Genomic DNA, 14,521 nt, shown 5'->3' with positions numbered 1-14,521 from the left:
TTTTTGCAGAATCCCATGATAAGTAGGTATAATCACACTCTTATCCCAATAAATTTTTATGCTTGAAGGTACCTAGGCAGCTTGTTGGCCTTCATTTTGAATTACTCTCTCAGGACGCAGTGAATGGGTCGTTTGTGTTTTTTCATTGGAGCTGTAGAGAATTTTTTCCTAGGTGGATATAACTAGACTCATATTTACTTCGAAGTCCTCTTTCTGCAATTCCTTGCTTTCCCAACTTCTGTGTAATGGGGTGGGATGGGAGGATTCTGTTGCAGGGTGATATTATTCCATTAAGAGGGAGCAGGGCCATTGCTGTGAGTCATTATCTGACCCTAATTGTGCTTAAAGCAGGGCACCTGGACCCTGGAGGGAAGAGAGATCTGGTGAGTGAGAGCTAGTAGGCTAGTTAGGAAAAAGTGCAGGTGGGAGCTACCTGGGACAGAAGATTTGGGAGGGAGTAAGGTATGCTCCCCTGGTAAAGATGAACTCCCAGAAGAGAAGCTGGGAAGTTGCTGGGAAGAGCAAGGTTGTACTTTAGCTGGAAGGAATGGGGTGGTGTCCTAGTAAAAGGACAGATATAGGCTGTAGAAAAGCCCAGTTGTGGTAGAAGATGCTGGAGCATAGTGGGTGGTATGTTCATGAACAAGAGGATGTGTGATTTTGAGGACTACATAAACAGGGGGTGTTAAACGGACTATGTCCAGGAACTTCTGTTATGGGCTATTTTGTACAAATTTTTTGTAATGAACCCCTAAGAAGGGGTATTATTGAGGCAAGAGAGCCTGGCATGGAGTTCTTGGAGAAACTGAGATGGGGGCACCTGTTACAGTATGGCCTGCTGCGTCAGGGCAGGGACCACCTTATGATAGACTCCTTACACTCTTTCCCCCACCCTACCCATCTACACAGCAACCAGGCCCAGTGTCTAAATGGAGTGGATAAGACCCTAATCCAAAGCCTATTTGTGTCAATGGGCTTTGGATCAGGCCCTCAGTACTCTGTTGTACCTGGGATTAGAATTGGGAGAAACTCTGTTGATGACAGTGGATTTATGCTAGTGTGAATGAGATGAGAATTGGGCCCAAACATGGGAGCAGTTGCCCTGAAGTTAGCAAGACTCTGCTTGTGAGTATGGGTTACAGGATTGCCCCTCTAGCTCTTTTGTTAAATCCCCTCCCACCCATGGAAATGTTATCTACAGTTTTGGAAGCCTTTATATGAGACAAACTATAATTGTGCATTTATTTTTAAAAACAAAAATCCTTTTAATCATCAAATGCTCTTTGGGGCAGAGTAACTTTTGGGTCTGTGCTTGTACAGTGCGTAGCAAGAGGAAATGCAGCATAAAATTGTACTTCTTAAATTTGAAATTCTGTGGGGCTCAGTGAGCTAAAAATCTTTTTTATTTATTTATTTTTTTTACTAAAATGTCATCTGTAGTGCTAGATTTTCAGTTGAAAATATAATTGCATTTCTCATGTTACATATATTTCAGTACAAATACACCCTTGTAATGAGATGCTCTTTAGTGCCTTATATTTCACAAGTTGACTCGGTTGCAAAGAGGAAGGAGGAGCATTTTAGGAATGAGATCATATATTAGCATGAGATGAAAATAATAAAGAGTAAACTGCAGTTAAAATAAGATGGAGCTCAGGAGTTAAATGAGGCTGAACAAATGGATATTTTAAAGGCTACTTTATACTAAAACTTGTTTGAGGAAACCTCAAATGATCCTGTGCAAAGGTGACCTGGAAAGCCTGAGAATCATCACAGTAGCAGGCTGCTGCTCATGCTATCACCTACCCCTCTTTCTCAGTTGTATTGTCTCTGGAATATGGTATTTCCAGGGAATAACACAGATGTTCCTAGAACTTGGGCTAACTCCTCTATCTGTGATGATTTATTTTATTAAGTCTAATGGGCCAAAAAAAACCCCTACTGATCATCATAGAGTACATATTTATACTTGCAGATATGTTGTTTTGGAAGACTGCTATGGATATCAGATGTGCCACTCTGCCAACTTCAACTGAGCCTCACAAGAACTCTATGAGGTACTATAGCTAACTGATATTATAACTATTTTACAGATACATACATTTTAAGTGATTTGCTGAAAGCCATATAGCAAGTCAGAATTCTGACAGTGTCCTCAGGCCTAACCTGAGATGCAAGACACACACTGACAAAACAATTTTTCAGCTAGACAAAGCAACACATTTGATTTCCTGGGAGAAAGATGTTATTTATGACTACTCTTTAACCAATAATAATGCTTTCTATTTAAAGTGTTTCAGGATGGTGTCTGTACTCTTGCAAATGAATGTATGATCTAACATACTAGGGAATGTGCTTTTCAGGAAATCTTCAATGGTCTGTATACTAGTGGTGTGTTTTAGGCCCCACTCTTGCAATGAACTCTGTGCAGATAGTCACCTTGACTTCATGCATAGGTCCTCCTACGTGAAGCCCCCTGCACAATTGGAGCCTTAGTCTTTTAAACTTGGAAAGAATTTTACTGATGTAGACCTTAAAAATATTTAATAAATTGTTACTTAACTGGATCTCTTTATGACTCTCTTTCTGCTAGAGGGAAGAGCCCTCTATTATAAGACATCTCTTCCATATATAGGTACTTGTAGACCATGATCAAATCACCTCTTGGCCTTCTCATAGATAATATAAATAGATTTAGTGAGAGACTAAAGAAGCTCAAAGGCATGTTTTCCAGCCCTCATATTGTTTTGGTAGCTCGTTTCTGAATCTTTTCCAGTTTGTCGACATCTTTTCGAAATGTGGATACCAGAACTGGACACAATATTCCAGTAATGGTCCCACTAGTGCTGTGTCCAGAATTAATGCCACCTTCCTAATCCGTCTTGATATTTCCTTGTTTACATGTCCAAGGATCACATTAGTCCTCCTACCTACAGCATTGCCTTCAGAGCTTCTGTTCACTTGGTTATTTATATTGATCCCTGAATTCTTTCAGTGTCACTGCATTCCAGGATGCAGTTCCCTGTCTTGTAAGTACTTTCTTTGTTCTTAAATTATGACCTTACATTTGGCTCTATTTAAACACACACTGTTTAAATGAACCCACCTTACCACGTGATCCAGTTTGGTCTATATAACAAACCCGTCCAGATCATTTATCACTCCACCAATTTTTGTGTCCTCTGCAAATTTCACTAGTAATGATTTTATGTTTTCTTCCAGATAATTGATAAAGGTATTGAATAGCACTGGGCCAAGAACAGAAACACCCCCATTGGATGATATTTTCCTATTTGCAATTTCTTGTCAAGATCGATCAGATAACCAGTTTTAATCCATGTAACATGGGCTACATTGATTTTTGTGTAGGGTTTTTCAAATGTCATGTGGGACTAAGTCACTAGCCTTATAGAAGTCGCATGATCTTGGAAGACATGAAAGAAACATGATCTTGTGGTCTAAACGAAGCTCTGCCTAGGCTCACCACTCACATCTGTGCCCTGAATCACAAGGCCAGATATTTCTCTCATACCAGTTTTGGAGGAATGTAACTTCATTAACTTCAAATCAAGAGTGACTCATCTGAAGTGAATGGAGTTGCATGCTCACTAAGGCTATGTCTACACTTAACGACAGTGTGCAGAGTACGTACGCTGTACGCCCCCTAGCCGGGATATAAATAGAAATGTAGATGGTGAGGTGAGTAAATACATGCCAGATCCGTATGGTATGTACCTAACACTGCTCTCATCATGCGCAAACAGTGCCTCCCCTGACTACACTGCTATTTTTATCAGCACAGTGTCCCGGTGCCTCCTTGCTGCCTGAGTCTTTCCCTGCTGCGGGTAAGAGCTGCTTGAGCCTTTCGCTGCTTCCCCCTCCCCCTGCCTGAGCCTTTCACTGCTGAGTGTAGCTATGCAGCCTGTCTTTCACTGTGGAGTATAGCTACACATTCTCTGCACGCTGTTGCTACTGTTGGCAAGGCCTAAGAGGTATCATGTCAGGTAGGATGGCAACATTATTGACAGACAGAGGGTTGGTCCCTGAGATGATGTAGTACTTACTTGGCCTGCTGTCATTTTCACCTGGTCAGCTGACCAGAGGCTCCTTCAGTTGGCTGGAGTTTCACTGGGGATGGGGGGTAGAAAATCCTTTTACTTTCTGTAAAAGTGACAGGGACACCCCTGAAAACAGGGACACTTTCAGCATTCAGGGGTGTGTTTGCCCTATTTATTCACAGAAATTGAGGCTTGTGCTGCTTGTTCATAGTAATGCGGAGTGGAGTATGATAATAGTGGGCAAGAATCAGTTAATACATTTTCTTTTCAGAGTGGGTGAGAGGAGTTGGTATAAAAATGTTTTACAGGTCTGGTTAAAAAAAATTGTCAAGGCTGACCTTGCCTGCAGCTCTGGAAACCGAAGTCCTTTTTTTTTTTTTCCTTTCTTTCTTCCCTTAATCTAGTTGCCAGGTGCAGTGAGTGGAAGCAGCTGCACTTCATGTTTTTTCCATATTGCCCTGGCAATGACTTCAGCCTTAACCTACAGGAGAAGGACCCGTATCTCTGCTTTGCAGTTGCTCAGCTCAAAGTCTCTTTCAAACACTGGCCTAATCTTTGACAGATTTTATAGTGCTAGTATGGTATCCTAACATGAGTGATTACCTGAGATTTTAAACTTATTTTATTTCATATACCACTTTGGCTGGACTCAGTCTGAGGGTCCAGAAGAGAAGAGACAGGTCTAATGTACTCTGTTCCAGTGACACACACAAGGAGTAATTTTCTTGCCTCAAAAAGGGTGCTTTCCAAGGGTTGGCTTTAGGCACCAGCTTTCCAAGCAGGTGCTTGGGGCGGCAATCAGAATGGGGCGGCAGTCCTTGTCCCATGGTGGCAATTCGGTGGCAGCTCCACTGCTTTTCCCACCGCAGTGGCTTTTGGGCGGCATTTTGGCAGCAGCTCCACTGCTGTTGTGGCGGCGGCAATTCGGCGGCAACTGCTTGGGGCGGCAAAATTGGTAGAACTGCCCCTGATGCTTTCAAAGCCCCTTTCAAATAATTTCTGTAGCACCAGAGGCTTTATAAATAAATACATCCGGTAAACTGTTTCCTTACTAAAATTTTCACTCACTTGTGCATTTTTTTCCTCTCTCACGTACTGCCATGTTTTCTTTTGCGTGCTTATTTGAGGCCCCATGAACAGTCTCAGGTAAGGGATTTTCTCCATGGGAGCTTGGGGTATTAGGAAATGTAACTCTGTCACTGCTACCCCTAGCACAGAAGTTTTGGCTGATAGATTGCCTGGTCATGAATCCATCAGCTCTTTCATTTAATCCTCCCTTCAGAGCTTTGAACACAGTATGTGGGTACTCTTCATGAGATCCAAGAGTCTTGCTCCCATATGGAGGAGACCTTCACTGTTTCTGCTGTGTCTAGGGCACATTGTGCCTCGACAGAAGAAGGCAGACTTTCCCCACAGGGAAATACATGCACTTTTCAAACATATAAGAAAAAAGGTGATAGGCCTCTTGGAACTACCAATCTTGAAATGTCCCCTGAAATATATGATTATACAGAGTATGGCAGTGACTGGTCTGGAATGTGATGCTTTGCTGAGCAAATCTCTAGACGTTGTGTCCTCTGCTTCATTAGTACGACTGCATGGGGGCAAAGAAAGAAACAGGAGGGAGAGAGACATCTAATATGTTAGAAAATTATGCAGCTGGGCTGGTCAAAATGATTTGGAAGCTTCAAAATTTCAATGTAAATTTTTCATGAGAAACTTCTCACGAAAAATAGTTGCTAGTGTTGGACTAGCTATGGGGTTCACCTTTCACAATGAAAAAGAAGTATAAATATTCTGAGTAGCAATATTACAAAAAGAAATGTCTCTGTTCCTGAGGACTTTGGTAAATGCAGGAATAAAATTCAGTAACCAAAACTAGACAGACCCTACTTTAATTTAGTTTACATGGTCACCGTGACAGTTAATGGGGCTTCTTGAAATGCTGAGACTTTGTCCTTGTGTACCCTGGCATAATGCCAATTTGGGATGGTCTATGTGTGTGGGAAGAGAAAAGGTGGGTTACTTGTTCCTATTCAAATATGCTCTTTGCTAGTTACTGAGCAGTTTTAGGAGCTCCTGTGTGTGTCTGGGCAGGGGCCAGGGGATGAGATATATAGTGAATCCCCAAAGATTCAGAGGATTGATTTGACCTGTTTTTTCTTAATTGACTGCAAACAGTTTGATATATTTGATATTCATAGGGTGACCAGATAGCAAGTGTAAAAAATCGGGACGGGGCGGAGGGTAATAGGACCCGATGTAAGAAAAAGCCCCAAATATCGTGACTGTCCCTAGAAAATCAGGACATCTGGTCACCCTAGATATTCAGTATCTGAATCTTGATCTATGAAGGGTCAGATAAGTCATGGCATTGTTTCTATACTCAAACTGGGCAAGCTTGCAAACACTCGTAGCCTGTGCCCTCATAGGTATGAATCTAAAACTTGGCTTCTGTGAATATTCATGCCATAGTCACTCATCAGGTCACTTTGAACTTTGCTCTTTTCAAGTATTCATGCTCAGAAAAAATCACTCTCCTATACTCATGGAAAGCAAACACAGTAAGAGTGTGAATTCAGCTGAAGTTTAAATTAGTCTTAAAAAATGGAATGAATATTTTGTGGAAAACTGTTTGAAGTATTTCCCCACTATTAATCCTTGATATTCCTGTTTGTAAACCTGCCCTTTCCTTGCATTCACATCTTTTTGCCACATGTCCTTAAACATACACATCATTTCTTTAACTCACCCGTATGCGCATCTCCCACCATACTCCCTCCCCAACCCCCACCACGACAAATAGGCTCTGTAGAACACCTGGTTACAGTATTGAACTCCCAGGTTTAGTTTCCAAGTATGTCATCTCTCCATTGGATTCAGAAGTAAGCCAGCAACTAAGTCAGAGTATGCCGATTGCTTCCTGGAGACTTTCTGTTATTTTTATTAATGATTCTTGTTTGTGGCGCTCAGCCTAGTTTCCTTGTTAACTGGAACCGAGGCAGAAAGTCTTGTTGTTTATCGCTTTTAATGTGATCCTCACCATAGCTGCCCCAGTAGCTCTACCCTATGTATTCTGTGCAAATTAGGACACTGAGCCAAAGAATTGAGACTGTTGCCTCAGGCGTGAAATCTGTTTGAGTGGGGGTGAGCACTAACTGTAACTCCTGTTTCCTATAATCATCACTGCAGTTTCAGGATGTGCTAGGTAACAGTGAAGTGCTTTGAATGCTGGAAGCAGAAGAATACCCAGTTTCAAATTTGCAGTGAGGTTAAGGCAGCCACAGTTGCCTGAATACAATCTGACACATACATGTGGCAGCACATCAGGACAGACTGTTGGAGGCTGGGTGATCTTTGGACGGATATAACACGCTATTGTACTCACATTGCTGGTAGGAGTTGTATGTTAGCTATGCAAAGAGTGACTTGCAGCTGAGACCAGATTAGCATAGTTATTTCATCTGCTTGACTATTTGGCTGAGATTCCATTTAGGTTTACCTGGTCTAGCTGCTGTCTAATGACCGTGAGGTCCCCAACTTGAATCTTAGCTAGTGGGCAGGATGCCCACACGGTGAGCTCCATTAATCAGATTCATCCACCTCTGTTTCTGGCCACCATTTGGCAAGCACAGCTTAAGAGCAGCATTTGTGTTCACGAGGAGAAATTCTGAAGCAAAAGAATAGAGAGGGGCCTAAGCCACAACATTCAGATCCAGATCTGAGTTGTCCCGAGTTTAGACTGCTTAGACCCAGTTCAGACTCATGTGTAGTAAAGTGTGGCTTCCTTTAGAGATGACCAAAGAGTGGTTCAGTAAGGAAATCCTCCCATTTTGGCTCATCTTGTAAGACTGCTGGTGATGAGCTGTACTAATATTTAGAATGCATGCACAGTATGTCCTGCCACTAAATGGGGGACTCTGCTAATTAGATAAGTCTGGTCCAGCACCTGGCTACCAGTTATAGACACAACAGTAGGCAATTTAGACTTGCCCAGGAGTCAGGTGCTTTTTTGATTTAGTACCAACCCTGAAACTGAATGTGGAGTCAGACCAGCTGAGGTTCTGCTAAACGTATTTCTAGGCCAAGAATCGAGACATGATCAGATAAGACTATAGTTCCCACCCCTATGGTATATATTGTAACTAGCAGAGACTATATGGGATACAGGTACTAGATTTATGAATATAATGATTGGAACACAGTGCATATAAATTAGAGAACTGGGCAGAAAAAAACAGGAAGGAAAGAAAGTAGTACAGAACATATTTCTGGAAGTGAGGCTGGCCCAGTGGGTATGGCATTATGTTGGGACTTGAAATACTTACGTTCAAGTCCCTGTTCTGTTTCAGATGTCCTGTGTAACTTTGGGCCAGTCACTTAGTCTTTCTGGGCCTCAGTTCCCCATCTGTAGACTGGGGATAATAGCACTTCCTATCTGACAAGAAGTGGTATGAGGATAAATGCATTCAAGATTGCATGGTGCTCAAATACTATGGTCATGGGGTGGGGGAATTAAAATATTGAGAGAGTTAAAAGCCCCTAGTACTTCAGACTGTTTTCTTCAGATTACATCAATATTTATTTTAAATGTGTATTCTCCTTTTTCATTATGTTCCTTTAGAAAGGAAGATGGTGGCCAAATGCAGTTCTTTAGGCTCCCCCAATTCTTTTTACTGCCCCTCCCCCAAATAAGAGTTAAAGGGCACTCTGACAATTTTTAATTTGCTTTCAACTACCCCCACACTAATGATGTAAATGAAACTAATCAGGGCCCTTGAGTCTGACAGTGTTGGTTCTCCGTTCATTCACTATGTGCTGAAATAACTGATATTCCCCTTTGTTTCTTTTGGCCTGTCTTTGCTCTCTGACAGGTTATTGGGAAACCAGAAAGGGGTAATGTACTAGGCATGAACAACATTTGGGTTTTCTTCTTTATTTAATAAAAAGGAGAGAAGAGAAACATCCTTTGATTGGAAGAACTCCGTCATTTCCAATTTTTTTTTAATTTGCACAGGAAGACAATATAAAGTATCCAACTCTATTAGAACATAAGAACAGTCATACTGGGTCAGACCAAAGGTCCATCTAGCCCAGTATCCTGGCTTTGGACAGTGGCCAATGCCAGGTGCCCCAGAGGGAATGAACAGAACAGATAATCACAAAGTGATCCATCCCCTGTTGCCCATTCCCAGCTTATTTTACTGTAAGATTTTTTTAAAACAAACAAACAAAAACAAAAAAAGCAGGACAAAATCTTCTATTGGTGCAAATGACCACAGATCCATCGACTGAAATAGAATTTTGCCCATTTACACCGTTAGGTAATTTTGAATTGCACATGGAATTTGTGAATTAATGATATTTAAGTATGAGAAGTGCTAAAGTTCTGAATAAGCATTGTTTAATCCTAATGACATCCCTGTGAGATAGCAGAGTAAGCATTATCCTCATTTTACAGATAGGGAAATTGAGGGCAAGAGGGTAAGTGATTGGTCTAAAGTTACATTATGGTTCAGTGACAGAACCAAGATTAGAACTCAGGATTTCCTGACACTCCACTTGTGCTCAGTCCTGCAGACCATCAGTTGTCTGACTGCATGTGGTAAATAGACAGTGGATAACCATCATAATATGAGACTCATGCTGAACTTTTTTAAGGTTCTAGAACAGTGGTTCTCAACTGTGGTCCACTGCTTGTGCAGGGAAAGCCCCTGGTGCACCGGGCCGGTTTGTTTACCTGTCAAGTCCGCAGGTTCGGCCGATCACGGCTCCCACTGGCCGTGGTTCGCTGCTCCAGGCCAATGGGGGTTGCGGGAAGGGCAGCCAGCACATCCCTCAGCCTGCGCCACTTCCCGCAGCCCCCATTGGCCTGGAGCGGTGAACCGTGACCAGTGGGAGCCGTGATCGGCCGAACCTGCGGACACAGCAGGTAAACAAACTGGCCCGGCGCACCAGGGGCTTTCCCTGAACAAGCAGTGGACCACAGTTGAGAACCACTGTTCTAGAAGAACTCTGCCTTCATCTCTGTATTCCTATTATTTTTCATTTCACTTTCCTTGATTTTCTGGTTGGAGCTGGGACTGAACGGAGGGAGCACTCTCAATACTTTTAGTTTTCAGAGTAGCAGCCGTGTTAGTCTGTATTCGCAAAAAGAAAAGGAGTACTTGTGGCACCTTAGAGACTAACAAATTTATTAGAGTAAATGCATCCGATGAAGTGAGCTGTAGCTCACGAAAGCTTATGCTCTAATAAATTTGTTAGTCTCTAAGGTGCCACAAGTACTCTTTTTCTTTTTGCGAATACTTTTAGTCTCACTTTTGCAGATCCAAATCAGCTTCTATACCTTATGACTGGACAGTAGGTAATGTAACATTGTTTTAAAAGTCTCCAGAGGTGTTCCTGGCACTTACAGGCCGATAAATCTAACTTCAGTACCAGAAAAATTGGTTGAAACACAGTAAAGAACAGAATTATCAGACAGAGAGATAAACAAACATATGCTGGAGAAGAGTCAACATGGCTTTGAAGAGGTATGATTTCTCTTTACAAATCTGTCAGAATTCTTTGAAGGTGTCAACAAGCAAATGGACAGGGGTGATCCAGATGATGCAGTATATCGGAGTCATCATGGATGGTTCTCTGAAAATATCCACTCAAAGTGCAGTGGCAGTTGAAATACCTAACAGAATGTTAGGAACCATTAGGAAAGGAATAGATAGAAAATATCATAATGCCACTATATAAATCCATGATATGCCAACACCTTGAATACTGCATGAAGTTCAGGTCTCTCCTTCACAAAAGAAGATATAGTAGAATTGGAAAAAATACAGAGAAAGGCAACACAAATGATTAGGGTTATAGAAATACTTTCATAAGAAGAAAGCTGAAAAAGTCTGGGACTGTTCATCTTAGAAAAGAAATGACTAAGGGGCGATATGAGAGAGGTCTAATAAATCATGAATTATATGGAGCATGTGAATACGGAAATATTATTTACCTCGTCACATAACAAGAAATAGAGGTTACTTTATGAAATTAATAGGCAGCAGGTTTAAAACAAACATAAGGCAGTACTTCTTCATCCAACAGACAGTCCATATGTGGAACTCATTGCCATTGGATGTTGTGAAGACCTAAAGTATAACTGGGTTCAAAAAAGAATTAGATAAGTTCATGGAGGATGTCATGTCACCTTAAGTCCATCAATGGCTATTAGTTAATATGGTCAGTAGCCTAACCCCATGCGCCAGGTATCCCTAAACCTCCAACTGTCAGAAGCTGGACCTGGACAACAAGGGGCGAATCACTCAAAATTGCCCTGTTCATTCCCTTTGAAACATCTGGCACTGGCCACTGTCAGAAGACAGAATACTGGGCTAAATGGACCATTGTCCTTACCCAGTATGGCCATTCTTATGTTCTTGTGCTGTATAACTGTGATTGATTAACACAGCATGATGTGTGGGAGGACTTTCCTTCTTGCTTTATCATGTCACTGTTGTGTTTATTGGAAGTCTTCCTGCAACAGGAAATAGACTGTAATTTGCAGAAACATCATGTCTCCATACTACTTGTATCTTGAATAGTCAGGGTAGGTAATGCAAAAGAGAGCCATGAAGTAGTTTGGAAACACTACTGGCTATGAATGGCTATGTTGTATGATTGCAATGTGTACGTATGGTTATGATGTAGTAACATCTTACACCCACCCATCCGCCCACATTGTGTGTGTGTGTGTGTGTGTGTGTGTGTGTGTGTGTATGTGTATATATATATATGTGTGTAGAGTCACAAAAGGACTTCAAGTGGCAGTTAGGCACCTTTGTGCCTAAATTCCACAATCAGGCCCCACTGTTTTTCTAAAATTATATGCTATAAGAATTATTTTGGAGAAGTTCTATGATCTCTGGTATACAGGAGGTTACACTAGATACTCATAATTGTCTCTTCTCACCTTGGAATATATGAAGTTAGGCATGTGGTGCTGAGCATTGGCACTAGCTCCGACTGATTGATGGGGAATTACAGTGGAGCTGTGCCAGACTGCGAATATTATTTTTTGGCATATTTCTTCTGTTTTGAAAAACAAAACTAGATTTCACTAGTCTGGGAGAAAAAAGTCCATGGACACATAACACAGCACAACAAGTAACTCCACTTTATGGCTATAACTCTCTAAAAAGGATATTTTAATTCCACTTAGATACGTGTGCAGAGATTGATGCTGCAGTTGAGTCTTCTCCTGAGAATGCTCTTTACATGGCAAGCAGAGGCTTATCCTATTGCAAATCTGGAAAAACAAGGTGAATGGATGTTAAGCCTGTGTTAGAAGTAGATATATCTGACCTTTCACAGGACAATCTTGCATTATGTGACATCCCCACATCACTATAGTTGTACTTGTGCTGTGATTCCTGCTTTTTCAGAGCTGTTCCAAATACTGCCATTTTTTGTGGTTATGCAGGAATAGAGTGTTTATGTGTGTCTGTGTATATATGTGCAAATATATTTATATGTGCAGTGTCCAGAATTCTGAGCGTGGAGCTCTGAAGTAAGCATCTTCCATTAATGAGTCCTACTTTTCTTACCACTGAAACTGGTAACCCAATTATGAACACATTATTTATTATCCAATAAATTTTGTACTTATAGTGGGCTTGTCATCCACAGAGCTCAAGGTATATTACAAAGATATGTAAACTTTATTATTCCTAGTTTTGAAGATAGCACTGAGGTTAAGGTCTTAATTTTCAGATGTGGGTAACTCAGTTAGGTGCTTCAAACTATACTTGTGACCTGATTTTCAAAGATGTTGTGTAGCTCCCACTGACTTCAGTGGCAGTTGCAGGTGCTCAGCACTTACTTAGGTATCTAATTTTAGGCACCCAAGTTTGAATATTGGCCACAGTGATATACCCTAAGTCAAAAGCAGAGATGGGAGCACAATCTTCTAGGCCTCCTGAAGCCTAGTCAGGTTCCCTACTTGTTCAACCACCCTGCCTCCACTTTAAGCTCCTATTCAGCTATGCCCTTCTGAGTGGTCCAAATGTTTGAGGGTGAAGTTTTTTTAAAAAAAAAAATCTAAGTTCACACTGTCTGTATGAAAGAGAATTTTGAAGTCTAGCCTAGTATTTGTAATTGCTTGAAATAGTTTCTGAGTAGCTGTAACCTAAGAGTTCATATCCACACCAAGAATGCTATAGAATCTATGCTTTCGACTACTTAATGTCTTAGGCCAGACTGCAAGCCTGGGCAGGTGTGGCAGTGACTGACCTCACACATGCATGCCCCTTGACATCAGCCCAGCTATCTAGAAGTGCTGTTGAGCTAGGTAGTGTAGCAGTTTATAGTATGGGTCTAGCTATGAATATTCAAATACAGTCCTTGTCCATATTGATCATGGAATTAATTCTGCAGTCATGTTACCTACAGATATGATTATGCATAAATATTATCTTTGTTACTATTTGTATTGTGGTAGGTCAGTGTGCCTCTACACAAAGTTCTATTGTGCTACTGTGACACAGTGTCCAGAACTGTGCTTGCTAACTATTTTCCTTTATGGTCATAGTTAGCACCGGTCAAACTGTAGTGTGGTGAGTCCCAAACTGCTTGATTTCAAGCAGAGTTAACTTTGTAACCCACATTCTCTATTACCGAGCATATTTTTTTTGTTATAGAACGCTCCCATGACTCATGAGCAACAAGAGCTTGAACTAAATATTCTGTTACATTGTTCTTCCTTGTCAGTTTGTTTTAAACAAGTTTTCACTGGATTTGTGTTATTGCTGAGATCTCATGAATGTTTACAATGAGGCAACAGAGGTTTCAAATTGAGTAATTCTGAAGTTTTATAAAGAACGTCACTGTAGAATAAAATCCAAAAATAATGCATCCACCCACTGACGACCTTTGTCCTGCTTCTGCGAGGCGAGGCAAGGCAGATTTTGCACATGATCTCAATAGGAAATATGCCATATTTTAATGGCCCTTTTATGACATCAGCAAAGTGAGTTTGTTCCTGTGTATTTGTTTCATGTGATTCTATCGTATCTGATTTTTTTTTCTCCATTTTAAATTTTTCTTAATATGTTCAAGGTGGTATAACAGTGGTGAAAGATATCGGTCTATTTAACCACAGGGCACAGAAGCAAACAGAGCCCCTGAAAAGGCTTCAAGGCTAGCAATGACCTCTCTTCCATTAAAGTAGAGTTTCAAAAAACATATCAGGTCAACAGAAATCAAGAGTGTGACATTGTGAACAGGATCGTAGGGACCTAAGCAGAGAGTCATGGATGAAACCCCCTCTCCAAATGATGCTGCTCTATTTGATCTGACATTGGGAAACAGGGCCCCTAAAAGGGCACACCCGAATAAGGAGAAGGGCTTTCCCCCAGAAGATGAGGGACCAAAAGGAAACTTCAGTCACTGGATTAGGGTGTACAAATCAAACATGC

At 41.3% G+C, this 14,521-nt stretch overlaps 1 long non-coding RNA gene across 2 annotated transcripts; it reads left to right on the top strand.

The window, feature by feature from the left end:
• Nucleotides 1–391: 391 nt before the first annotated feature.
• Nucleotides 392–12,373, top strand: LOC122460255. Of its 2 annotated transcripts, XR_006281452.1 has the most exons (4): nt 392–526; nt 1,976–2,057; nt 2,996–3,029; nt 12,268–12,367. It is a non-coding gene; the product is annotated as an uncharacterized LOC122460255 (long non-coding RNA). The 2 variants fall into 2 exon arrangements; XR_006281453.1 differs by lacking the exon at nt 2,996–3,029 and having other exon boundaries at nt 12,268–12,373.
• The last annotated feature ends 2,148 nt before the right edge of the window (nt 12,374–14,521 follow it).

The sequence above is a fragment of the Dermochelys coriacea genome, chromosome 5 (assembly GCF_009764565.3).
Source record: "Dermochelys coriacea isolate rDerCor1 chromosome 5, rDerCor1.pri.v4, whole genome shotgun sequence".
NCBI classification, from domain to species: domain Eukaryota; kingdom Metazoa; phylum Chordata; order Testudines; family Dermochelyidae; genus Dermochelys; species Dermochelys coriacea.
Note: the sequence above shows the minus strand (reverse complement) of the source record. Positions and strands in the feature narration are given on the sequence as shown.